Genomic DNA, 25,376 nt, shown 5'->3' with positions numbered 1-25,376 from the left:
GAACAGTACTTTTCAACTGTGATTTCTCGTTAGTGCTTTTAAGACTATTTTTCAAAGTCTATTGAATTGCATAAGCCTAAGTATATGATATCATATATATATTGTTATGTGCTTGTAGACTAAAAAGAAAAAGCAGAACAAAAAAAGTGAGATCATTCAGGTTAACATTCTGTGTGAAATGAATTCCTCTTGAAATATGATTTTCAGAATGCAAGGTCCAATCTTGATTTAAAAGGGTCAAGGACAGAGAACATGCCACTGTGTTCCAGTGGCAAAGTACTCATCCCTGTGTATCTGCATCATATATATAAATATGATCTGAACTTGACTGCTGGGACTTGTTTGTAGTGCTGTCTGTTACCTCTAAAAACCTCCTGTCAAAACTGATTTAGCCAGTGATCCATTCAGACATAATTTTCATAGGATAAATGAAGCTGCATTACCAAGTTTCTTCCAGTCCTTTACTTATGAGGCTCTTCAGTGAGTTTCTTGAATTGTGCACATCAGACATTGATATAGCCTTCCAACACTAGATGCTTGAGTGCCAAGTATACAGTTAATCCCAGTTCTTAGTCCTATTCAGGCTTCTTCCACAGAGGCCTCCGGGAATGTGTTTTTCCCTTCAGCCCTGACAGCACATGGGGAGCTCATGTTCGGCGGAGTCATGTCCACTCTTAGTGCCAGGTCTTTTAAGAAATGTTGCCCTCAGCATAAACTCTCTCACTCTGCCAAGAGAACCCTACTCTCTTGTTTAATTTATAGATATATAAATTGGTTCTCAGTGTGAAGTGACTTGCCCAGAGGCTCACAGTGGCAGGGCCTGGGAGGAGCAATCAAACTCCTAAATATCATACTATGTCCTTGCCAATGGACTATCAATTTACTTGTTTCTTTCCCTGTAATTTATGTATGACTGAATATTTGCCTTTTTTTTCCCTGCGTGGACTGAGGCTATACATGCTCTTTCTTTTAGATTTGGTCTAGTTTCATCTGTTAACATGGTATAGTTTAGGGTTGCAAGGTGATAATGCTATTTCTCTAATCATGTTTATTATTATTACTATAAAATGTTATTTATAGGGTTAATTATTTCCTGTAGTTGTGTGATGAATAAAATATTCATCTCAACTACATTGTGAAATTCCTCCCATGTTGTTTAATTTAAGATTAAATTTCTTTCATTGCTGCCGAGCCCTGTTCAGGGTGGTACTCTTTCTGTGCTTCCTCTGGAGAGCTGATATCATGCTGGTTTGGAATATTCATTAGTTACCCAACCCTTTTTCCAGAGATAACTCTGGTTATGACCATTTCAAATGCTTCTGCTTTTAAAAAGTGCATTATGATATTATTTATTTCAAGAAAAAGGGGATTGAACCTGAAATCTCCTTCATAGACTCTTCATACAGAGCAGGAAGAGGAGAGCCCCATCTTCTTGGAATGGATTAACATTACCAGCATGAGACTCTTGCACTGAGGGCAGAAGCTATTGTTTCCCTTCCCAGGTGTAAGAAAACTATTCCCTAGTGCTAAGTAGAAGGGTAGGACTTTTTTGGTTTTTTGGGTTTTTTTTCCTAATTACTCTGTGTTTAAAAGCTCCTATTTGAATGGAGCAAGTGTTTTACTGGGGGAAAAAAAAAAACTAAACCAAAATAACTTGTTTCCTTAGGATATCAAATTGTATGTGAAAATGGAAATGAATCCAAAGAAAAGCTAAACTAACTTGAAATTAATAGGTATTTTTAACAATTCCTTGAACAGCTGTTCACCTTCCTGGAAATGAAGGAGGCATCTTCTATTATTTTTAGTTATTGCTTTCTCTTGAAGCCCTTTGCTAGAGCAGTTGTTTGGTGTGAGTTGTACAGGTTGCAGGTCTGCAGTCAGGCACAGCCCTGCTGGGTCCTTCCGAAGGGCCAGGCAGTGAGTGTGGAGAGCAGTGAGAGTTGTGCCTGCCTGGCACCACGGCAGTGTGGTGTACTGATGTTGGCAGTGACTCTTGTTCCTGGTCTACTCCTGGTCACCTGGCATCCGTGATGGCCTTTGAGGTCTCCTGTTGCTGGTGGGGCAGAATTGTTGCATGCTGTTACCCACTGTCTGGAAGCAGGAGGGTTGAAACTTCACCAGGACTACTTGTTTGTGCCATGAAGGAGGTTACGGGCATGGTGAGGGGGGGAGAGCTGCTGTGTTGAGGGGAATCAGGCAGTACAGACAAGACTCCAGGGATGTAAGGGGGTGTAAGGCTCCTGGGCCGCCCTGCCATGCTCTGGAGCATTGTGACATAGATGCTCATCACCTGGAGTTTGGATTGTTCACTCTGGTTCTGCCAGGTGGTGACTGATGGGGCCAGTGGAGAGGTGACAGTGCTCTCTTGGAGCTAAGGCACATACCATGCTGGGTCTGGGGGACCCTGGGGCCAGGTTCAGCACAGGCTGCTGCACCCCTGTGCTACATTCCCTCTGAGGGTTCCAGGCTTTGAGAGGTGGCACAAGGCACCCCCAGCCTTGTGATCAGGATCTGGCCTGCAGTGCTCTGGGCCAGACCATAAATACCTTCAGCAGCCTCAGTGGTGCCCAGAGGGGGTCACAGACCGTGCTGGTTCTGCTTGGCCACAATGCAGGGAGCAGGAATGGGACATTCTCCCTTTTCCCCCTGCAATGCAGGGGCCTCCCCCCACCCTGTATGCCCCTGCTCTGACCCGGATCCTTCTCAGAGGGGGAACACAATGATCCCCACAAGGTATTTTAGGAAGAGCAAGACCAGCAGACAGACTCTTCCTCTTGTAAAATATCTCAGTTGCTGGGCTGGCTGGTGTGAAATGATGTCTTGTGGCAGTTCTTGAGCTCAAGAGCAGATGGTATCTATGTGCTACACTGTAAGTGCAGCAGAAGCACTTGGAGGATTAAAATGATGACTCATTGGAGCAAAGCAGGACAGGGAGATGAACACTGGAAAGAGATGGCATTAGTCAATACGAAGTTGTTGGCTTTTTGGAGGCATGCAAAACATGTATTTTACACTACTTGGAAGTGGTAAGTTCTCAAAGTTGTAAACCTGCTGTCCATACTATATATTAAACTAAATAAAAGACAACAAAGGCAACCTCTTTTTTTTATTTTCTTTTTTTAGTTTGTTTTGGTGGGGTTGTTGTTGTTGTTGGTTTTGGGATTTTTTTTTAATCTTATGTTTTGCTTTTCATCTACCAGGTGATGAGTCCCTATGAAATTAAAAAAACAATCCTTGTCTGACTTGGGTAAATAGAAAGATTGGCTTGTCTTTAAGTGATTGATTACTTTTAAATTACTGTGAAAGCTCCTTTTAAATAGGTCAATATAAGTGACAAAGTAAGCAAAGCTACTCCTGTCCCCCTTTTTGTTGGAGGTAGCCTTAAAATTTTCAGCATACATTTATGGTGTGGAACTTAAGATAACACACCTCTAACAGGATTCCTAAGTGATACAGTTGCTGTGAATGAGGTAGAGGTGACACATGTAAGGATGTTTAAGGACTTTTCCAGTTTTTCTTTTAGATACAGTTTTGTAGGAGGTTGTAACTTCTGTGAAGCTCAGAAGCTGAAGTGTTTTGTGCTTTAGAAGGTGGATTTTTGTTATTGGGTTTGTTTGTCTTGGATTTTTTGGATTTTGTTTTTATTTGGTTTTAGGGACGAAAGTGTATGATAATTATAGCATCTCTGATTTGGAGACAAGGGCAAAAAATACTTTACTATTTTTTTCGGGTTTTTTACTTGCCTTTTTTAAACTTTCTGTGGCCAAAACAGCTGGGAAGAAATGAATCAATTTTGGCAGGGAATTCTTTAACAGGTCGTGATGAGACTGGGTTTTATTTTCGTGCCTTGTGAACTACTAAGGATAGAGAGTATAGTTTAATAATGAACATTCAAGCTGCTCAGAAAAAAAGTCTGCTAAGCATGCTCATAAACTGGGTTAGCTGCATGTTGGAAAGTCAGAATTTAACATAACAGTAGGAATTAGACAGATAACTGGAAGTAGGCATCAGCAGATAATGTAAAGCGTACCAGGGCTCAGGTAAGGATTTTGCTTTTTAAAACTCAGCATTGATCTCCTCCTTACAGTTTGCCATAGAATAATAAGTAGTCCTATGACAGTGCCTGCCAGCAAGGTCCTAACTCTGCAGAACAGCCTATGTAGTGACGTGATTTATGGCACCAGGGTTTAATAGAAGATTCAAGCATATCTATTCATACAACCTAAAGTTTCTTAGCTGTTTGACTATGTACTGTTCACGTTTTGTAACTGAGATTTACGTGGAATTATTTACACTGTTTGAAGTAATCTGTATAGTAATCTTTCCTTGCATCTAAGGATAGCACAAAGTTACTGTTTTAAAACTAAGGAAAACTGTTTTGTAAAATAGATCTGTTTTCTGAACCTCTGTGTGTTTGACTTGTCATGACACCAATGAAGTAGAGGAGCTAGGCCCACCCAGAGACCTCATCCAAAGAGACCATAGACCAAAAAAGCAAATTTTACTTGCTGGTGTACCATAAATGTTTCATAGCTCTGGAGAAGAACTGTCTAGTTCTTCTCCAGAGAAGACTGACAAGTTCTTCTCCTAGAAGACTGACAAGTCTAATGTATTAGAAAATATACGTGAACTGCCAATAGTCAGAAATGTGAGGGGAGCTACTGGGACAGATAAAAATCAACAAGGTTGGCTAACCTTACTGTAGAATCAGAAACCCCGTTCCTTTGCTACGTATTTCTTTTCTTCTAAATAAATCCTAGTGCAACTTCTTCCCTGGTCTCCCACCAAGTCTCTCTCTTGTTCCTGTCCATCCTGTTTTGTGGACAACACAGGTGCCTACCAACATTTCTTCAGAACTGCCTTTTTGGACATTGGTGCTTCCTCTCCAGAGCAACATCTGCTGAGCCCTGAGTCACCCGGTGTCTTTCCAGGAAGAGAGGGACCACGACAGAGGGCGTTTGTACAGCTTGTGTCTGCACTTGTTGCTGCAGAGGAGAACTTAAATCCGCTTGTGGAACTGCTTACTCAACCCAAAGTTCAGAAGGGATTTTATGAGGACACAAAAAAACGAAGTGGCCGCAGCTCGTGCGGGGCCTCCCAGAGACAGCCGAGGCCTGACGTCTTTGGCCTTGCAGGTTGCCAAAGAGCTGTCATCTGCAGAATGAGGCTTTAGGAGAATGGATAAATATTTGGGGAGTGCAGCAGTGGAATGAGCCTACTTTACTGTGTAAGTTGTTTAATGGACACGATTTGACAGGCAGAATGTGCAGGTCAGTCGGCTGCCCACTGGGGAGTCCAGAGTACCTGTTTGTGCAGTGAGCAGTTCTCTGCCTGGCCGAAACCCTCAGTTCGTTACAGATGTTTGGTATACACATATCTTTACAAATTACTTGTATAAAGTTCAAGCTGTAATACTGGCTAGCAGAAAACACATTTTTAAAACGCGTTTGTAAAAAGCTAGGAAACCACTGAGTAGTAGTTTCAAAAAATCTCGTTTTCATACAATTTGACTTACACAGCTGATGGTCCCAGGTTTTTTGTTCGTGTTTGTGTGGCTGGTGTTGCAGTGGACTAGCCCATAAACATGATGGTCATCCACACCAAGAAGTACCGCTGGATTCTGCTGATGGTTCAGGTCAAATCACCCTTGAGTAAACAGTAGTAAATGTCCATTTGTTTAAATCTCTTATGTTTGCTTCATATGTCTGAAGCCAAACTAAAGATTTGGCACTACACTTTCATTACATCTTTATGAGAACAGCTGCACTGTGCTGAAAGCTTACCAAGATCTTAAAACTTTAAATGTAGCTCTTCAGAGTAAATCATAGTTAAAATTGAATGCATCAGTTTGCTTGTTTACATTAGCACATATTAGAGTGCAATAGAAGCAAATCTGAAAAGCAAAACATTTTGCTGAGGACCTGATGTGCACACCTGGGGACACTTTTGAAGTTTTTACTTCAGATTAGGTTCAGGCTGGTTCTGTGTACTGAGTATTCATTTACGCTCACAGAAAATATTTTTCATAAGCTAGCAGCCCCACTCTTTTTTTTAATTCTTATTTTTAATTCATATGTGTGTTTTTTCTCTGTCAGGAGATGCATATGATGTTCTGACATAGGTTTGGGTTATGTGCCTGACATATAGTAGGTTAGAACAATGAAATGCAAATTAAACTTATGTTGATTCAAGGAGAGTTTTAAAATGAGATCCTACTTTACAAATATCACACATTGTGATGAGGTTTCACTACATATTTTAGTGAAATTAATGTTTTAGGGCCATGGAGATTGCAAGCTGAAACAGGTTGCGGGCCATCTGTTCCATATGTTTTCTGTGATGGTAGCCAGTTCCAGGTGCTTTGGAGTTTAGAAGTCCTATATTAGATGGCTGTGGAATAAAATAGCCCCAGGGCAATGTCTTTGAGTTCCATATCAGGTTCTCTGTTTGTTCTATTACCTTAAGCAAAATATTTTGAAAACATCTTACTTTGAAAACAAATATGGTTTACTTCATGCAAATCAAGACATTGGCAATAAAAAAGACCTCTCTGTATCCAAGCTTTAGGACAGATGACAAGCTTCACCACAATTATCTTTAAATGGCTTAGAGTATGCTCTAAGAGATGATCTAAAAGTTATAAGTTTACTGAAGTTAATTGTACTTTTTAGTGATGAAACGAGTTTCTATTCAGCTCCATTACTTGGGTTATTGGGTCCAAACCAGCTATGGAGCCACAGTATCCATTCTCTACTGCACAAAATAGTTACTAATTTGTAGATATTAATAAAATAAAAATATGTGCTCTATGCCTGAATAGAATTTTTTTAGAATTTTGCAGGCCTTCTGTATCAGTAGATATCTTGAATCCCTTTGATTATGCTTTCTAAAGTTGCAGCTGGGACATTTGAAAATAATATTTTAATACTTGAGGGAAAAAAACCCCACATATCCAGTGAAATGGGCTTCAGAGCAATTGCAGTGTTAATTTTTTTTCTGTCTTTATTTCCTAAAATTACATGCAATATTTCACAGTACACTGAGACTTTCTGTGTTTAAACATTATTTGTATACCTTCTTTTGCCATTTGCAACATTTTTTTCTCCTGTTCACTTCAGCATGCATTTATGAACCAGCACATTTCATTAGACTTCCCTTTGACATTTGTATTTTTTTTTTTAAACTGGAAATGCAGTAGCTTGTCTTAAAAACCCCTGCAGAAGACCTGATTTTTCTCCATCTGTTCCTCCCAGTCTCATAGGGAAGAGCGGGAGGTCTGGTGGGAGGGATCACTTATGAAACCCAAGTTGGTGCTCACAAAACACAGTGTCCAAGACAGCAGTGAAGCTTTCCAGTTGGAACATGGGGAGGTCATTTCTCCTTTCTCGTCCTTCCTCTGCTTCAGGGAAGTGTTGAACACCATTCACAGCTGGCTTAGCTGTTGAGGGAAAGACGTGGAAAACTAAAGCAACTGGTTTTTAGGAAGCCTTTTTTTTTTTTTGTGAAAATGGGGTTGAATGCAAAGAGTTTATGTTTTGGTGTGAGTGTGGTATATAAAACAGAATGAAGCTGAAAGGTGTGTGTGTGGCAGACTGCCTACATCTCTGCCCATCTTCCTGTTGCTGTTTTCCAAGATCAGCGTGAGGACATCTTGACAAAATCCAGTTCTACCCAAACCTTGTGCTTTTGTATTCTGTTGAGCCTAACTGACGTTCAGAGCTTCAGTAAAGGTCCAAATCTGCAGGTCATCTAGCTGGGCCTTTTGTTTCCTTTATCTGTACTGCTTCCCACTCTCCTCCCAGTAAGTAACCTCACACTCTCCTCAAACTGTTTTAAACTCTTGCTTGCTCAGAAAATCACTCCAGAGGTTCTTATTTCAATAATATTAACAAAGCTGTCTTTGAAGAAAGGCAAAGCTTGTAATAAGGAGCAATGCTAGGAGTTGTGCTAGTTCCAATATTGAAACCAATGTGAAAATGAAATTACTTTTCACTTTACTTTAGGACAGAATGGAAGAATAAGTCTTTGCAGTGTGATTACTTAAGTAACATTTGCAGGAGGTAATACCATTTCATTCGGTTGAATAAATAAACCAAAAAGCTCCACCTTCTTATCATGTGACTCTTTGGACAACTGACGCTTGGAAATTCAAGACAGTGAATTTTTATTCATGTGTTTCTTACTAAGCACATATATTTTGAATTCTCTAAAGCAATAATATAAAGGTGAGAAATTAATAGCTTGCTTTGGGGCCTTTGCTGTGGTTTCCTGCAGTGCATATCAATTTCTTTTAATATATCCAGGAATGGTAAGGAGGCAGAAGTTGGGAGAGAGAGAGACTTGAGCAGAAACAAGAGGACCTGTCCAGAAACTTGAGGACCCTTCCAGAAACTTTTAGCCAGCTTCTCTTTGGGAGAAGATAGCTGATTCATGTCCACATCATGTACTGTCTAATGCTGAGCTGATGACCCTTACTGCGTCTACATGCTCCCTTTTAAGGAGAGCACGCTTCTTGAGGGCAGCGTTGAATTGGAAACAACTTTATGGACTTGCTTTTTGTTATGCGAATTAACTACCAAATTACTTGTCTTTCTGCCGTGTTTATGGACTTGCCCGTTTCTTATATGAACCAGTTTAATTGGCTGTGTCAGTTCCAGTGCTTGCAGAAAGATTTACAATGGTTGATCTTTGCTGATATTTCCACTCCACAGTCTCCATTATACGTAGTGTTAGCACTCCACAAGGGAACACACATAAGTGGAGATCATGCTGTGATAACTTCTTAAGGATTCTGGCACTGGGGGGATGTGTGTTGGTGTGTGTGTCTTCCTTGTCCTTATAGCTAAACATTATCTATAAGTACTGTAGCTACATAAGAAGTACTATAGCTATATTAGAACTCACGTTACTTCTGATTAATTAGCTTTCAGTTTATTTAGTTCTAGTTCCTAGTTGAATATACTTTCCTATTTAGTAGGAATAATGTCTGGTGAATATCATAAGTAAAATCCTGATTTAAGAAACACAAAGAATATTTTTAAATATTAGCAGTTACAGTTATAGCTTTAATAATATTTTGTTTCTAGCAATATTAAAAGTCCAGATTGCTGTTTAAAATCTCTTACAGATTCCTTTAAATATACCTCCAGTTAAAAAAAAAATAAATCAGTAGCACTGGGTTTGTACAATGATTTCCACCAGAACTATAAATAATTTTCTCATGTCTGATTGTTCTCCATCTTTAGCTTTTTGGATGCCCCTAGTGCCAGCTTTCCTGCTGAGCATGTCCCAAAGCAAAGAGTTTAGGTTTTGAAGGTATATGAGGGAAAACTACCATACTGATAGCTTCTCATTTTGGAGTCTGATTCCTCTGTGTTCTGTGAGAGAATTACCCCCCATTTATGTGGGTAAAAGAGATTCTCTGATATGTTATAGGAAGATTGTAGGCCAATGTATTTGTTTCTAAAGAGATTCGAGAATCTGTAGCAGAGACAACCTTAATCATTATTTCAGGTGATAAGTATTGTTCTCCTTAGTGTAAAGTAATAAGTTAGGAAATTTTTCAGTATTAACTCAGGTGAAACCTTAAACAACACTGACTTTTAAAACTATTATTTTGCACTGAGGAGAATGTTGCTATTTTTCTGACCTATCATTGCTATCAATTTTGGTGTAGCACATCTCACCTACTTTAATATGTAAGTTTACAAAAAGAGATGTGAGGAGTTTGGGTGTTAATTTGTAGATATGGGATATTTTAACATTCAAATTGATTGTGCTTTAGTAGTCTTAGAACTATCTGTGCTAGAAGAAGTAAATAAAGGCAAAGGAGTATTACCAGTGCCTTCTCAAAAAGGGGCCATTGAAGCAATGGGGAAATGCCTTATTCCTTGTTAAACAACACTGTCAGGTGAGTTCAGCCCAAGGACTTGAAGGTAACTGTGAACAGAACATTTGGTGTGTGCCTTGATGATTTGATGCTGTCAAGTTACCCTTTATGGGCCCAATAGTGTTGAAAATTTGGAAGGCGTCAATTCCAGCGTCATTTAAATTAGCCTCCCACTGATGTGCTCAGCTAGATCTCAAGCCAGAAATCATACAAAATTAACGGATCTCCAGTCAAACTTAGTAAAACACATGCTTTTCTAACTGCCCTTTATTGCCTTCCTTTTCTAGGTCTTTAGGGATTTTACACTGCGTATCTGGAAAAACAAGTCACCGTTTAAACACTAAGTCTACAGCTTGAATGGTAAGGGGAAGCTGCATTACTGTGTTGTTATTACTCAATTAGTGTGGAGCTGATGACTTGGATGAAGGAAGTGCTATTCTAGTTTCTTTACTGGGAACTGTCGTGCTTTGAGTCAATATATACCCCAAAGAACAATTTTTTTAGAAATCTCATAAAGCACAGTTTTTAACACTTCCATGCTTTATAGCTATGAGCTGGCTGCTAAAAGCAGTGTAGAGACTTTTCAGCTCCTATTGACCTCACTTCTATTCTTGGGCTTTGTACATAGGCCTTCTCTTATACAGATTTCTATTTTTTCATATATTTAATGTTTTAAAATATCTGTATATGCTTCTTTAGAACTTTTGTTTTGTCCTGTCCAGTTTTACAGTGATTTTGCCTTCAGGCTGGCAAGTGTTGTCTCTGAACAGTGCCTAGCATCTTCCATTCTAAAATTCTACTTTCAATCTATTTCTGGAAAACCGTAATTTTTTAAGTTAAAATTATCCATCTCTTTCACTCCTTCCTTTCCCTTTCCACCAAAAGGCTTCAGTAATTCAGGAAATCTGGTCTTCTGCTAATATTCAGGCAACCTCTTAGAGAAAATATCTTCTGCCCTTTCATTACTGTAGTAAGAAGGCAGAAGAGAAGGTGCCTTTAATAGTACTACAAAAATTGCTCAAATTTGCCCAACTTGCTTCAATTTTTACATGCTCAGTGGAGAGCTCTAGGCCTCCACAGCTGGAGTTTATTTTCTTTCCATGTTGAATAAACACCAGCTTAGGACTGGCAGAATATTTGCTGCTTCAATCAGGACCTGCTTCAGGCAAATTTGGATTTTGGTATAGAAGCCCCAAACCAAAAGCAAGTTTACTGTACCTTTCCTGGGCTGTCAGTGACTGTGCTTCTGGGTTTGGCTTGAATGCAAACTAGACACAGAAGGAGGTTAATTAGGTTGGTATCATTTGAGAGATAATTATGCATGGAAAGCAGGTCCAGAGTTGTGTTTTATAACTTGACAAGTACAAGAGTGCATCAAATTAGGATTGCCTTTAGAAAAAGAAATTTTTATTTATTACAGTTACTCTGAACCGAAAATCAGGTTTTTTAACAGTAATTATTTATAGCACACAGTTAATTGTAGTTATTTATAGCTCCCACTGAGTGCGTATTCTTGGTTTGGTGTGATGATAATTACAGCATTGGAACAAAATAGTATAGCTTCAATACACTGAAGTTTGAACAACTGACAATATTATCCATGCAGAGTACAGGTTTCAGATCCATTTCAAATTTACTGAAGGAAAAGTAGCCCATGGATTTCCAAGGGGATCTCCTCTAGTCCTTCATAGAAGTGCTCTAGACTTTTTAATGTCACATTTCAACAGGTCTTGCAAGGGCTCAGTTGGTTTGTTTTGGGTTTCAGTGGGTCCCTGAATACTCCAGAGACATGGGCATTTTTCATATTCACCTTTTTGGCCTGAGCATACTGTGGTGAACTCTGACACCAGCTCTCCAGTCTCTCCAGTGTAACCAGGACAGTAGTCAGGGGAAAAGTGAAGAAACAAGATTCAGAACCTTCAACTATTCCCTGATTTTATACCTAAGTGAAAGGATGAGCAAAAGATAAAATAGAAAGGATAACAGAGATAAGAAAATGGCAAAATTGGTTGCCTGAGTGATTACAATTGGTTTATTCACATCAGTTACTGCATAAATTAGCTGTACAAGTAAAGGATCATATAGAAGTTTAGAGTGAGAAGAATCAAGAGACAAAATTTTGTAAAAGTGTCCTAAAAATATTATTAAACATCCATAGATGGTAGAATAAAGAATAAAAAATCTGACCTTCTCCTTTGAGTGCTTGTCTATAAAGTCTCTGGCTACACAATTTATCTTGAATCTTGTTTCGGGACAAGCTGGCCCTTTCAAAGAGGCTTCTTAGATATTAAAGATAGTCTGAAACATGCAATTTCCTACAGAAGTAGCCTGGGAATACAAGCCCAGTATAAAGCAAACAAGAAAGACTAAAAATTAATCTTTTGGAGGAAAAACCCAGTAGGAAAGAATGAAGATGCCCATCTTAACTCCCTAGTAAAAGATGTGCAGGCTGATGCCTGCAAGGGATTGCTAGGCCGAGGAAAGCACATGGATGACATTTGGAATTTATTTTTCTCAAACAAAAAATGTAACCTGAAACTCATGCCCTGAAGAAAATTAACTTAACTCCTATAGCTCATAGGAGCTCTCTGAAACACTAGCCAGTGAATTAAACCACTGATTTAGAAGTTTCTCAGATAGCTAAAAAATATATGAAGTCTTCAGGGCAGGGAAATCTTTTCTAATACATTTGTATGTCATCAAGCACAGTGCCAAGAAACGCTGATTTCATTTATGCCAGTAAGAGTGTAGTATGAAATCTCCTTTGCAAATCTGTATTTTAATTTCCTTTTAGGGGCATTTCTACCAAAAAAATATTTTATTATATAGTTGGTTTCTCTTTCTTTATTTTTTTTATGTGAGTTTGGCCCGTGAATTTGTTGGAGAAAACCAAAGTAACAGTTCATGTAGCATCTAGAATCCAATGTAAAGAGGCACAACACTTCTGTCTAGCTGGCATCTAGAGCACAAAGGATCAGTAAGCAGTTAAAAATCCCTTTTGCCTGTGAGAGTGTTCATTGCCAATATTTATCTAAGGAAAGGGCCTGGAACAGCCAAGTGGTCTGTAAGAGGATTCAAGGAAGGTGAAGTTCAAAGGAAAAATAGGGAAGCCTGAGAATCTATTTCAGACCTCTTTGTTCCAATTTTTTTCACCTGTGAACAAATAGCAGAGCACTCTGAGGGGTTTGTTCTGGTCACTGACTGCTCTTTTATCAGTCCCAGTGGGAGCAAACCTGAACCTAAGTGGAATCAATTGAGGTGTTTACAGAGACAGTAAGCCCAGGTCTGGTCTGAGGAGAGGAGATCCGAGTATGAACGTGCCAGCAGTAGATGTTGATTTGAGGTCTCAGTGCAGGGGTTGCAGGACATGTCTGTGCTGTGGAATTGGTTAAGGGGCAGAGGAGGCACTGCTGCCCATTTGTTATCCACCCAGCATGGTGCTGTGCAGGCTTCCCAGCGTTCCTGTGGGAGAGGGGGAGCTGTTTGTGTTGTGCCAAGGCTGAAGGGAAGAAGGCTTTGCTGCATTGGCATTATACTTGTGGACAGAGCCATAGCCCATCAACAGCTGAGCTAATTTCAAATGTCTGCCCAGCACATCCCCTTGCCCTTGGGGTTCTGCTGGTAGTGCTGGTGGTCAGCACAGGGTTGTACCTACGGGGGTTCACACTCAATGGGTGTTAGAAGGATACTGCAACGACCAGCCTCATCTTCTGCCCCTCCTCAGGCCACCACCCCACACACTGTGAAATATTTTCAGGATTCTTCTTTGGCATTAATATCTTTTTTTGTTGTTGTTATTGTTTGGTTTGCTTTGCTTTGTTTTGTCGATATGAGTTCTCCTAATAATACTGATGTATCTTGAAGTACAACCAAGAACCTTCACCAGGAGTTAGATAACACTTGGTTATGTACAAATATCTGTGAGGAAAAACCATGCTGTGTTGACAGGGTAACAGTGAAAGGTATAAATGATAAGTGACTTCGGAAGTGAAAAGCTTGATGTCATACTTGTGTGGTTTGTTATGCACTTAATAAAATAAATGTAAAGTGTCAGTTATGGAAGTCTTCCAAACCAGTCTTTCATGACTAAGATAACTCCTTGCTGATAGTTTTGCAGAGATGATTTGCAGTAACCAGTCTGAAAGAGGAGAGATTCATTGTCTTTTATGACATTCTTTCTTTTATTCTTTTAAGTTTCATCAAGAGCAAAGCAATTACAAGCTACCATACTCCACATACTCATACTTGGAGAGTTGCCTAAGAATTACATACATGGTCTTTCTGCAGTCATTGTGATCACATCATCACAGTATAAAGGAGACTGGAAGGGACCTCCAGAAACTGATCTAATTAGATCTGGTTGCTCAGAGCTGTGTCCAGTTGTGTCTTGCATTCCCACATTGAATTCCTTCATGAGGAGATTCCTGTCTGCACACCCTGTGTCAGTGTTTGACCACTCTCATGGTAAATCAACAAACAAATAAGTTCTTCTATCTAATCAGAATTTCCCACATTCTGACTTTTTTTTGTTGCCTTTTTTAGTTCCACTGTGAAGCTCTGAGAAGAGTCTGGCTCTGTCTTCTCTGTATCCTCTGGTCAGGCAGTTGTAGACAACATTATGTTCTCCCAAGACTTCTCTCCTGTGGGCTGAAGAGACCCAGCTCCCCCAGACTCTCCTCTTTTTTTCTTTTTTTTTTAATGGATGAGACATGTCTGTCTACACTTTACAGCTTACTCTTGTGACTATATATCCACTTATCTAACTTCAAATTGGTTTTGATTTCTTTTTTTTTTTTCTTCAGCCTGGATAATTTAATAGAAAGAATTCTGGTAGCCAAAAACAGTGAATATGCAAGTGTGTTGTGTTTTACCATGAAGTTTATCACAATGCCTCACATACAGAATCAGAGATGGGCTGAGGCAGGAAGGTGTCTCTGGAGATCACCTGGTCCAAACCTCTGTTCAGTGCAGGGTCAGGCAGACTAAGCTGCTCAGGTCTGTGTCCAGTTAGTTTTTGTTTCCACAGCCTTTGTGAACAGCCTGCTCCAGTGTTCAACTCCCCTCACAATAGTAAAGTGGTTTCTTATGTTAAATGAGATTTCTTGTATTTCAGCTTCTGCCCATTTGCTTCTTATCCTGTCAAGAAAATTCTGACTCCATCTTCTTTCCTTCCCCCTTAAAGTATTTATACATTTTCATAAGATGCCCCTGAGCCTTCTCTGCTCCAGGCTGAACAGTTCCAGCATCTGCTCATATGACAGATGCTTCAGTCCCTTAATCCTCTTTGTGGTCCTTTGCTGGGCTCTCTCCAGTATGCCTCTGTCCCTCCTGTAGTGGGGAACCCATCTTGGGACCCAGATGTGTCTGACCAGGACTTTGCAGGGGGAGGGATCACCTCTCTCGACCTGTTAGCAATGATTATCTTAATGCAGCCCAGAGTGTCAACATGTTACAAGGGCACTTTGCTGGTTCATGATCAGTTTGGTGTTCAACAGAACTCAAGGTCCTTTCCTACAGAGCTGCTTTTAAGCTGGTCAGCCCTCAGCATGTATTGCTCTCTGGGGTAATTCCTCCCCAGGTTCTTGACTTTGCATTTACCGTTATTGAACTTCATGAGGTTCCTGTGGGCCCATTTCTCTACTTCCCTCAGAATGGCACAACTCTTTGGCATATCAGCCTCTTCTCCCACTTTTGCATCATCAGCAAACTCCCTTTGTGTGCATTCTGTCTCATCACCTATGTCATTGGGGAAGATAATTGAAAAATATTGTCCTTGAGATAAACCCCTGGGGTAGACCACCAGGGACTGTCCTCCTGGTGAAATTTCTGCTGATCACAACCCTTTGAGCTTGGCAGTTCAGGCAGTTTTCAGTCCACCTCACTGTCCACTTACTAGTCCATATATCATTCCTTTGTCTGTGCAGATGTTATGGGAGGCCATGTAAGATCAAGATAAACATTCATTGCTCAGTTCATCATAGACAGCTCTCAGGTTGGTCCAGCATGATTTTCCCTTTTTAGTACTGTGCTGGTTACTCCTATCATTTACTTGTCTGCAATCTGTCTGGAATATTTTTCTGCAAAATTTGTCCCAGCACCTTCCTGGGGCTTGAGCTGAACTTGAGCATCCTGTAGTTCCCTGGTCCTCCTTCTGGCCCTTCTTGAACATGGGATTGACATTTGCTTTTTTCCAGTCCTCAGGAACCTATTTCAGTCACTGCAACCTTTCAGAGATTATTGAGAGTGGCCTTGCAAGGACAACAGCCCACTCCCTCAGCACTCATGGGTAGATCCCATCAGATCTCAGGGACTTCTTATGTCTGCTTCAATTTGTTGAAATGTTCCTTAGCCTGATCTTTCTCTGCTGATGCTAAGACTTCCTTGTTCCATATTTCCCCTAATGTCTTGGAGGGCCTGGGATTCCTATCCTAATGAGTGAAGCAGACATTGAGCACCTTGGCATTTTCCATGTCCTTGTCCTCCACCTGATTTCCACAGCAGGCCCACATTTCTTTCTGTAGCTGCTGTTGTACCTGTAGGAGCCCTTCTTGTTGCCCTTCACATCCCTCACCACACTCAACTCCAGGGAGTTTTGGCTTTCCCAACCCCATCCCTGAACACTCAGACAGCTTCTCTATGTATCTCTTCGATCAGAAAATATAAACTTGAACTGTTGGCAATAAATGATGTGAACAGATGACCTATGTTAAAACTAAGCACCCCAAACCCCTCAATAACATAAATATGCATTACAAAAAAATTGTACTGTGACATAGAAACAATTTTTTTTTTCCAGGAAAAACATTGCATATTTTCTGTTCTGTATGGAATGTGCCTGAACTGCCAGTAAAAGGCAGCATGGTTTGTTTGTTACATATTTGCCTTCATTTCCTTCTTTTTCCTACTGAGTTGATAAAGATAACGATCCATATCTCCTTAAGTTTCTAGCTTTCCTTGATTATTAACAGTTAATATTTTTAGTCATGTGTTGTTTAAACAATGGCCAGATATTGGAGTAGGTACTAAGTGCACTTCCATGTTTCTTAAATACATTTGAACCATTTACAACTAGTCCTACCACATTTTGTTTGATAAATAGAACATCTTTCTTCTGGCCCCAGACTTTGTAGGCAAAAAAACCCCCAAACCCCAGTTTGCCTTTGGAAAAGGCTTTATCTCACTTTTCTAGAGTACAAGGATATGCTAAGAAGTGTATCCCCAACGTACTGAAGTAGTCTCAAGTTTACAGCTATCTTTATCTGTCCTGCCTATATAAACAAAAGTTGAAACATAGGTAGGTCTTTTGTTGGTCCTTCTGTAACTGGACAGAAGCTTTTAATCTTTATCTTAGTTTAACTTGTGTCCAGTATTCTGCATGGTTGTTTGATACTGTCAGCCCAATGCTGACGCTGAAGTTGGGTAATTCCTGCTTACTCATTATCCTCTTGAATGCTCTTAAGTGGATGTGGTTTCACTGTACTTATGGAGAGGATCAATTAAGATAATCTTGGATTAATCCCATTACACTCTTTGGTCTTGTTTATGGCTTTCTTTGTCATCAAATTCACACAAACTGTGAAAAGACTGTATTCTGTTTGTGGTACTCTCATTATCATTTATTATAGAATTTCCTCCCCTATAAAAATGTAAATTTATCTTTCATTGAATCCTACTGCTCACAGATAAACAAAACAGAGACATACCAAACATTCTGATTATGTTACTTTAAATACCTTGTCTTTTAGGTACTGATCTTACACATGGTAATACGTATAGGATCACCTTGAAACACTCCTGTCAAGTTTGTGGTGCTGTTAAGAAAATTAAACTTAGTTTCACACTGAAGTTTTAAGATGTTCAAGACTTCTAGTGAGGCACCTTATCTGAAACTTTTTACTACTAATGGAGGTTAAAAAAATGGAGCTCTTACTCGACAGCTACTAGAGAGCTCATGAAATGAGTCTATGCAAAGCAGGCTAACATAAGGTGCATTTACCTTTCTCAATTCAAAACTATTAGCACAACACTTATGGAATCATAAAAAATACTTTTTGTTGAATGAATGTTTTGATGATCAAACCCGCTAAGAGCATAGGAGTGTATGTATGCACTGTAATATCAAGTTGAGCTATAATCATATTTTTTTGATGTGTCAATATGTAGGGGAGTAATCTGTTTCATTAAAAAAAAAAAAAGAGTGATGTATTTTCAATTGCTGTTGCTAATCCAGAGTCTTTGTCAGCTTGCAGGCTTTCTTGTGTGTTGTGTTTTTACACTTTTGCTTAAAAGGCAGGTAAGATGATACTGTTGGCAGTTTCTGCTCTTGTTTTTTTACTTGGAACAATAATGTGATAGACTTTTAAAAAAGCTGCTTTTAGCAAATTCTATTTTTCGCATGTGTATTCATGGGGAGACAGATGGTCAGAGAAGGATGGAATGACTTTGATTTATTTGCATTAACCATTTTTTTCCCTTCTGTTTATGGTGCTGTCTTTGGTGTCACACAAATTCATTCATGAAATAAAAAGTTTGATAGTCCTGGAGAAACAAAATTTAGTTATTCTCTCTGAAACACGGTAAAAATGTTATAGTTTATTTTGCTAAGGTTTGAAGGAAAAAATGCAACTTTGTGCTCTGAATATTTAACCAAAGGAAAATCTCTCAGGACTATCCCATGTCCACAGTATGAGCTAATCTCCTGTGGTTTATATTTGGATTGCAGGAATGATTTTTCTTCCAACTTTGTGCATATTTCCTGGTGGAGTATCTTTGCTGGTATTTCTTCTTACTCATATCACGTGGTTTTAAATTTTGCATTTTTGTTCTCCCTATTTCAGACCAGTATTTTTGTTGATATTTCTTCACAAAATTTCATACAGAGTCAAGAAATAAGTCTGTAGTTATGAATGGGTGTGTCGTCCTGAGGTATGTGGGGAGGTAACTCTGCTGAGTGGCTTAGACTTGCAGCGAATCCTCATTTAATAATATTGTTCCATGCACCTGGCACACAGAAATATTCCAGGATTGGGTCCTGCAGGCAGTCAACATGATAAAGAGGATTAATTCCAGTAAATGAACATACACATAAGGACTAAGAGCTTTGGTAGTTGTGTATTGTTTGTGTCTGCATAAACACATTTTCCTAGATTTTCTTTTCAGTGTTTCAAAGTATTACAGTACTGGGGACTATTCTGTGCATTCTAACTCTAGTCTCTAAAACAGGTGAAGTCCTCAGAGAACTAACACCGTGGAGTCCGTATAGTCTGACATGGGGCTTTTTTTTTTTTTTTTTGTAGGCAGAATATTTTAAATAATGATTAAAGCTGTTCTTTTTCTTCATTTTGGTAAAGAAGGTTTCGATGTTTTGGTGAAGCGTGAATTGTGACAAAGGGGCAAACCCTCAAACTGTACGTTACTTTTTAAAGGATTTAAAAACCAAAAGCGTAGCGGGAAGAGCAACTCGGTCTAAACCTACGTAGAAGAAAAAAAAAAAAAGAAAAAGAAGAAGAAAAAAAAACAGTCAAAAAATCAACAAAAAAAAAAATTCCAGCAACCGAAACAACACTTTTCCCCGCTCCTCCCAGGCCAGCCGGGGCAAACCGAAGCATCTCGTCCCACGGTCGCCCCGGCCCGTGTTTGCGGCACCGGGACCGCAGGAGATGCTGACCCCGCGCTCCCTGGCAGGGCGGTGCTCCCAAGCGCGGCGGGACGGAGCGTGCATGATTGTTGTCTGCCCTTCCCGGCTTTTCCCGGCCCTTCCCTGCCCGGCCCGACATCCCCCGGCGGGTCCCGGCCGGGCTCGGGGCCGCGCTCCCCGGCCCCTCCGCCCCGCCGGCGGGGGTCGGGTTTTCTTTCCCTTTCGCTCTTCTTTTTCCTCAGCGCACGGGGGGGGGGGCTTGAAAATCGGAAATGATCTTAATTAAATGTTTTCTATACAGAAACAAGCGGGCCCTTTTTGTGCGCTAGGCGAAGGCAGCAGACCTTATCACAAAAGACAAAGGCAAATATTTATCAGGGAACAAAAGATGTCCACGGTTGCTTGCAGCGGGGGAGATTTTTCTCTCTCTCCCGGTGAAGATGTTTAACAGCGTAAGATGTTTATCGGGGCTCCTTGTTGAAATTCTTTGTTTCCCCGCAAGATCTACAAATGAAACTGTTTTTCTTTCTGTGAAGCACACAATGACGCCCATGAGTTAAACTGCAGAGAATGCAAACACCTGCTTGTCCCTCTGTTGACTTTGCGTTTCAAGAAGGTCTTTTCTGTTCCACGTGATAATGGTCTGGGGGCTTGGTTTTGTTTGGTTTTTTATTTATTCTGTGTGGACAGAAATGGTCATCTTGTCTGTCTTCACTCTGTGTCGCTTCTAATGCAGAGATTGTCTCTGTTAAAGGAATACCACGTTGTTAAAAGTATTCCTTCTCCTTCAGAATCTTATGTGCCATTGAGTGAATAACCTATTAAATTTTATTGCTTTGCCTGTCTGGTTTATTTTTGTATGCTCTTTTTTTTTTTTTTTTTGATGCCCTGGTTTATGAGCTGTGTGTCTGACAACTTCACATTTTAAGCCATGAACAAGAGGGAGGAAACATTAGAATCCATGAAACTCCTTACAGCATTTTTGCCTGTTCTCCTTAACTAAATCATACATGAAACACAGTATTTCAGATGTACTTGAATACTGATTATCCAGTGATTTCACACATGTGTATCCTTAATACAATATGAATTTAGTTGGTATTTGAAATGTACAAGCATTTTTATATATATATTTTTATAACTATTCATCTTCAAAATCTTGTATAAAAGTTTAAGATTTTGTAATATAAAACCCCACTTTCTCAAACTTGTGAAGAGACTAGTTGTGATTAAATTTATTCACATGGCAAGTGTTCAGCCTCATAATAAGCATTATAAACTGATGTTATTGCATGGATTTCTGGCACTGAACAACATAATTCATAGTAGTGTCTGATCAGTATTGGGGGGGTTTTAATAGTTCACAGGATTTGAGGAATACTTTAAAATGTTTTTCCCTGGAAATTCACAATAGGGCTTTACAACAATGTAGGCTTTTAAGTACAGCAATAAACTTGCTGTGTCATAACAGAAGTGTTGTACCCAGTCAGGTTTTGTCTGCTATTAATATATTTCAGAAATATTTTTTTTTTAGGGGGAGTGGAGGATGGAAAAAATATCTATTTCGTAGAATGACTATACTTGTAGGTAGTCCTGTTTATCTGGAAAAATATATTCAACCTGGTGGGACTTCTGGGAGCAAGCACTTATGGAATTGACACCTTTCTATTTTATATACATAATTATATTTTAAATTAATAATGCAAAATAAAGCTTTGTAATGGGAGACAGATTGAAATATTGTTGTTTCTTTATTCCTGACAGTAATATTTTTCTCAAAGTTCTTCTCTGAAATGTCACGAAACTGGCAGCTTTAGAAGAACAGTTCCTGGGGGTTCTGTAGACAGTTTACCTTTCTACAGACCTTAAAGGTATCAGTTTTAATGAAATCAAATTATTTTAGTTCTAATTTAACAGAAGAGTTCTTAGATAAAGACAATTGTTTGTTTTCAGGTATCTATTTTAATTCAGATTACAGAGCTTGCATTCTATTTGTCTTGCATTACTAAGTCCAGATAGTTTGATAGTTGATAGTTTGATAGTGTTTCCCTAAAGTTGTATAGAGAAGCAGTAAATTAGAAGGTCTCAGGATTTTCTTAAAACAGGTAAAAATATCCTTTTTTATTTTTTGTTAGCTTTCTCAATTCAGAGTTTTTTCTTTACTTTCCTGGAGGTAACATTTGTTCTATGATAACTTACAAAATTTCTCTGTTATACTAAGGCTTTTTGTATTTCTGATAATACTAGAGTGTGTGTCTGGAAACGAAAATATAAATATAACAGAGTATATAGTATTATGGGTTTTTCCATTTCATTGAATAAAGTGATTATCTAGGCTACCTCAGATAGAATTACTATATTTTTTTCAGGCTTTTTGGCAAGACATAAGTACTCTAGTAAAGAGAGATTTATTCTTCAGAAACACAGTATGTTCTGTAGACACATATTCTGTATAATAGTAAATGCCATATATTTTTGATCTGCTTTTGCCCTCAAGGTAAGTTTTCTTCTTAAAAAGAAGAAACTGGGGCTGCTCCAACTTTCTTTTCTAATAGCACATGAATTATTTGAGGATTTTATTGTTTTCAGTTTTATAAATACTGTAGTGAATGATCATTACTACAGAAGCAGAAGAGTGAAAAGAAGGAGGGGAGGGAAAGTGCATGTGCCCAAGTTCATAGAAAAAGCTGCTCTTTTGAGATAACTTACCTTTCTGCTTACTTCTATCTGATAACATACCTATAATATTTCTTTTATCTATATATAAAAGAATTCATGATGGTTAACATGGTCAGCAAGTCAAAAATTATGAAAACTGTAGCACTGATGAATTAAATTTGTTCCAACATTAGGTAGCAGTTTGTACAATGTTAATGCATTGCTGCTGTTGAGAGCAAGGCTGACCATTCTGTAGGGTGTTTGGTGGTGAAAACCCAGCTTTTCAAATTTATTTTTCCATACAAGCAAAGTGTTTAGAGATGAAAGGGAAGGATATTAAAATATGAGTATTTTTGGTACAGTTTTGTACAGATGGGACTGTAATTGGTGACATGGGAATAGTATATATACTGAAATATTTGAAATGCTAATTCATTTTTGCTTCAGTTTTCCAACTGCCAGCTGTAATTATGGATCTCATTTAACAGATGCTAACAGATGCTAACACAGGGAGTAACTTCACTCCTGGAGTGGTCCCACTGAGACATGGAAGTAAAGTTAAGGCTCAGGTACTTAGGCATTGGTGTAGATAGAGTTCTAGGAATTTATTGGATGCTGCTATTAAAGACTGTCTGGTGCCTAGGTTATAAACCATTTGCATTTTGAATATATTTAGTTATACATAAACTAATTTATGCACTAATATGCTTTATCAAGATTAATTGAAGCCTTCAGATTTAAATTTATCACTGTTTACAATCCGTAAAATTTCATTATTTTTTGAGAAAGATGTATGAATCTGAATTGTTTTCTAGCTCCACAGAGTTCTTGTAAAATTTGGGAGATGTGTGTGAAATGGCTTATGAAACTATTTCAATTAGTTTTATATTATTTTCCAGTGGGATGTATTGTATACAAAGAAGTGTTCTAATAACAGTAATAGTGTCTCTAAAATTCCTCAAGCCCTCTTTTTGAATTTTTAAAAACATCTGAATAAAACATCTGTTTAAAATAAGTCCTATACAAGCAAAGCTTCTGTTGGCAGAAGGAATTGAAATAATAACTCAAGGCTTTCCTCAGTGACTTCCCTTTATGAAAATGATATAAACCCATTAAAAAGACAATATCTTTTAGTCTGTTTATTGTTAAAATATAAAATCAACTAAATATGAAGAATAAATGTTGGGGCTTTTTCTTTAGTCAATATTTAAATACATGTACCATTTATAGTTCCATTCTTATTTATGGGAAAAATTGTATTTCATTTCAATAAGAAACCCTGTATTTTTCAATCTAGTTTGGAAACTTAATGTTGAACTTTCAGGTCAAATGAAATGTCTTTGTAATTGTAAAATTAAATATTATTAATATCCTGAATGACTTTTTCAGTCCCACAGGACTTTTCAACAAGGATTTAGTAGGACTAGATCCAAAAATGTTCTATATAATATTAATGGAAATTACTTTAAATTCTTTGTCATGTAACAGGAAATATGTTCCCTTTGTAGCACTTTGTGGTTGTTGAATAATTCTATAAGATTTTGTAATAGTTATATGATTTTCTAAATTCTAGGACAGAAATTCTTTTCTCCCTCATTATAAGGACAGAAAATCCTTACAGAACAAAGAAATAAAATGTTGAAGGAATGAACTACACAGTAGGACTAATTCTCCACAACTCCTGAAAAGGAACTAAGCTTATTATCTTGGGTTATTTTGTTATTATTATTATTACTTTATTCCCAAGTGATTTTAAGATGATTTAAAAGTTAATGAGAAAACAGCGAGCACATTTTGAAGCAACTTCTAAATGCATCAGAATAAATGAAAGAACAGCCTGGTTCTGTGCTTCCTTTTGAAACTCAAACTTGGAGAAAAGTATTTCTGTGTTTCTTCAGATGCACTATAATTGAGTATGGATTTATTTTTATAAGAACTAATAGAAGTGTAATTACAAAAGGGTGAGTGGAGATGAAAAAGATTGTATTGTTTCAGGTTTTCTAAGATATTCAATCATTGTTTTCTTTCTGTTTATGCTCTCCTTATGCCAGTGCAAAAAAGAGGGTGTGAGTAATGCAGCACTTAGAAAGTTAAGGTGAATTTTCAGGCTGCATGCAAAGTCAATTAAAAGTGTAACAGGAAACTTTTTATTGGTTCACATTAATGTTCAGGGCCACATTATAACTACTGGAAGGATAAGAGTGTGAAGTCATTTGCTGTCTGGGTTTTTTTGAAGTACCATGGAAGAAACAACATGCTATCTTTTTAGGCATTAATGGGGACTGAGTAAAAAAGAAAATAAATAGGTTCCTTACCTTGTCAAACAATATAATTTATTTGCTTTATTTTTTTATACATTTTTCAAGATTGTTTCCTGTGCAAATTCAGAGATGGAGACTGGAACTGAGATGGCTAATTATTCACACAGTTTTATGGGAGATAAAAGCTCTTATTTTTCAACCCTCTGTTGAAAATCTACATCTCTTACTATTGCAAGTTCAGATTTTGGTAGTCAGTAGAGCCAAGCATCTTGCCAGTGTGCTTTGCTTTATACTGTCATGTTTCTTTTCTTGATGTGAGTGGAAGGTGGCAGAAGTTTAATCAAGTCAATGTATGATGGGTTCCGAGAGGATTTGGCTTTTCACATGTTCCAGTCCCATCCTTGTGCAATGCATGTGTATGCTGGGATAGAGTGAATTTTTTTCAGGCTTATCATTAACTTAAAAGGATAAAAGAGGAGTAATGGCTATATGTACACAGCACGTATGTGATGGAGTGTGACAATATTTAAAACTAATGACAAGGGAGACATTAATAAAGAACACATGTATGTGTGTGTATATATATGTATATTTATAAAAGTTACAATTGCTAGATTGAAAAGCTGATAAAATCAGACTATAATTTTGTTTATTATGCTTAAGGAGCCAGGCCTGCATTGAATCATTTTGCTTAATGATGGGCAGTGTAGCTGCCTCTTGTAATGGGAAAGCACCTTTCCAGTAAAGAAGTAGTATTTCCCTACAGCATTTGTTTAGAGTTCTGGGGTGGAGTCAGTCATTTGTTGCAATAGTAGGAACATGTGTAAAACTGTCTAGAAAGCTGCTTCTCTGGGGCACAGAGGTAAAAAAAGTATTTTGCAAGACAGGAGAAGCTGAGTGAGATGTGCCCAGTGCCCCTGGCTGGGTGGCT

At 38.4% G+C, this 25,376-nt stretch overlaps 1 protein-coding gene across 8 annotated transcripts in view; it reads left to right on the top strand.

The window, feature by feature from the left end:
- LOC108493986 overlaps positions 1 to 25,376 on the top strand; it is a 288,034-nt gene that overhangs the window by 68,599 nt on the left and 194,059 nt on the right. For 6 of the 8 annotated variants that reach the window (XR_001873682.1, XR_001873683.1, XR_001873684.1 and 3 more), the window contains one exon: positions 10,177 to 10,249. The exons of the other annotated variants lie outside the window; for them this stretch is intronic. The gene's annotated coding sequence lies outside the window, so the exon portion shown is untranslated. The remainder of the gene's footprint in view (positions 1 to 10,176; positions 10,250 to 25,376) is intronic. 8 annotated transcript variants of the gene reach the window in all.

Source organism: Lepidothrix coronata, unplaced genomic scaffold, assembly GCF_001604755.1.
Source record: "Lepidothrix coronata isolate B3197 unplaced genomic scaffold, Lepidothrix_coronata-1.0 Scaffold21, whole genome shotgun sequence".
Lineage (NCBI taxonomy): Eukaryota > Metazoa > Chordata > Aves > Passeriformes > Pipridae > Lepidothrix > Lepidothrix coronata.
This window is presented reverse-complemented; position numbering and strand designations above follow the sequence as displayed.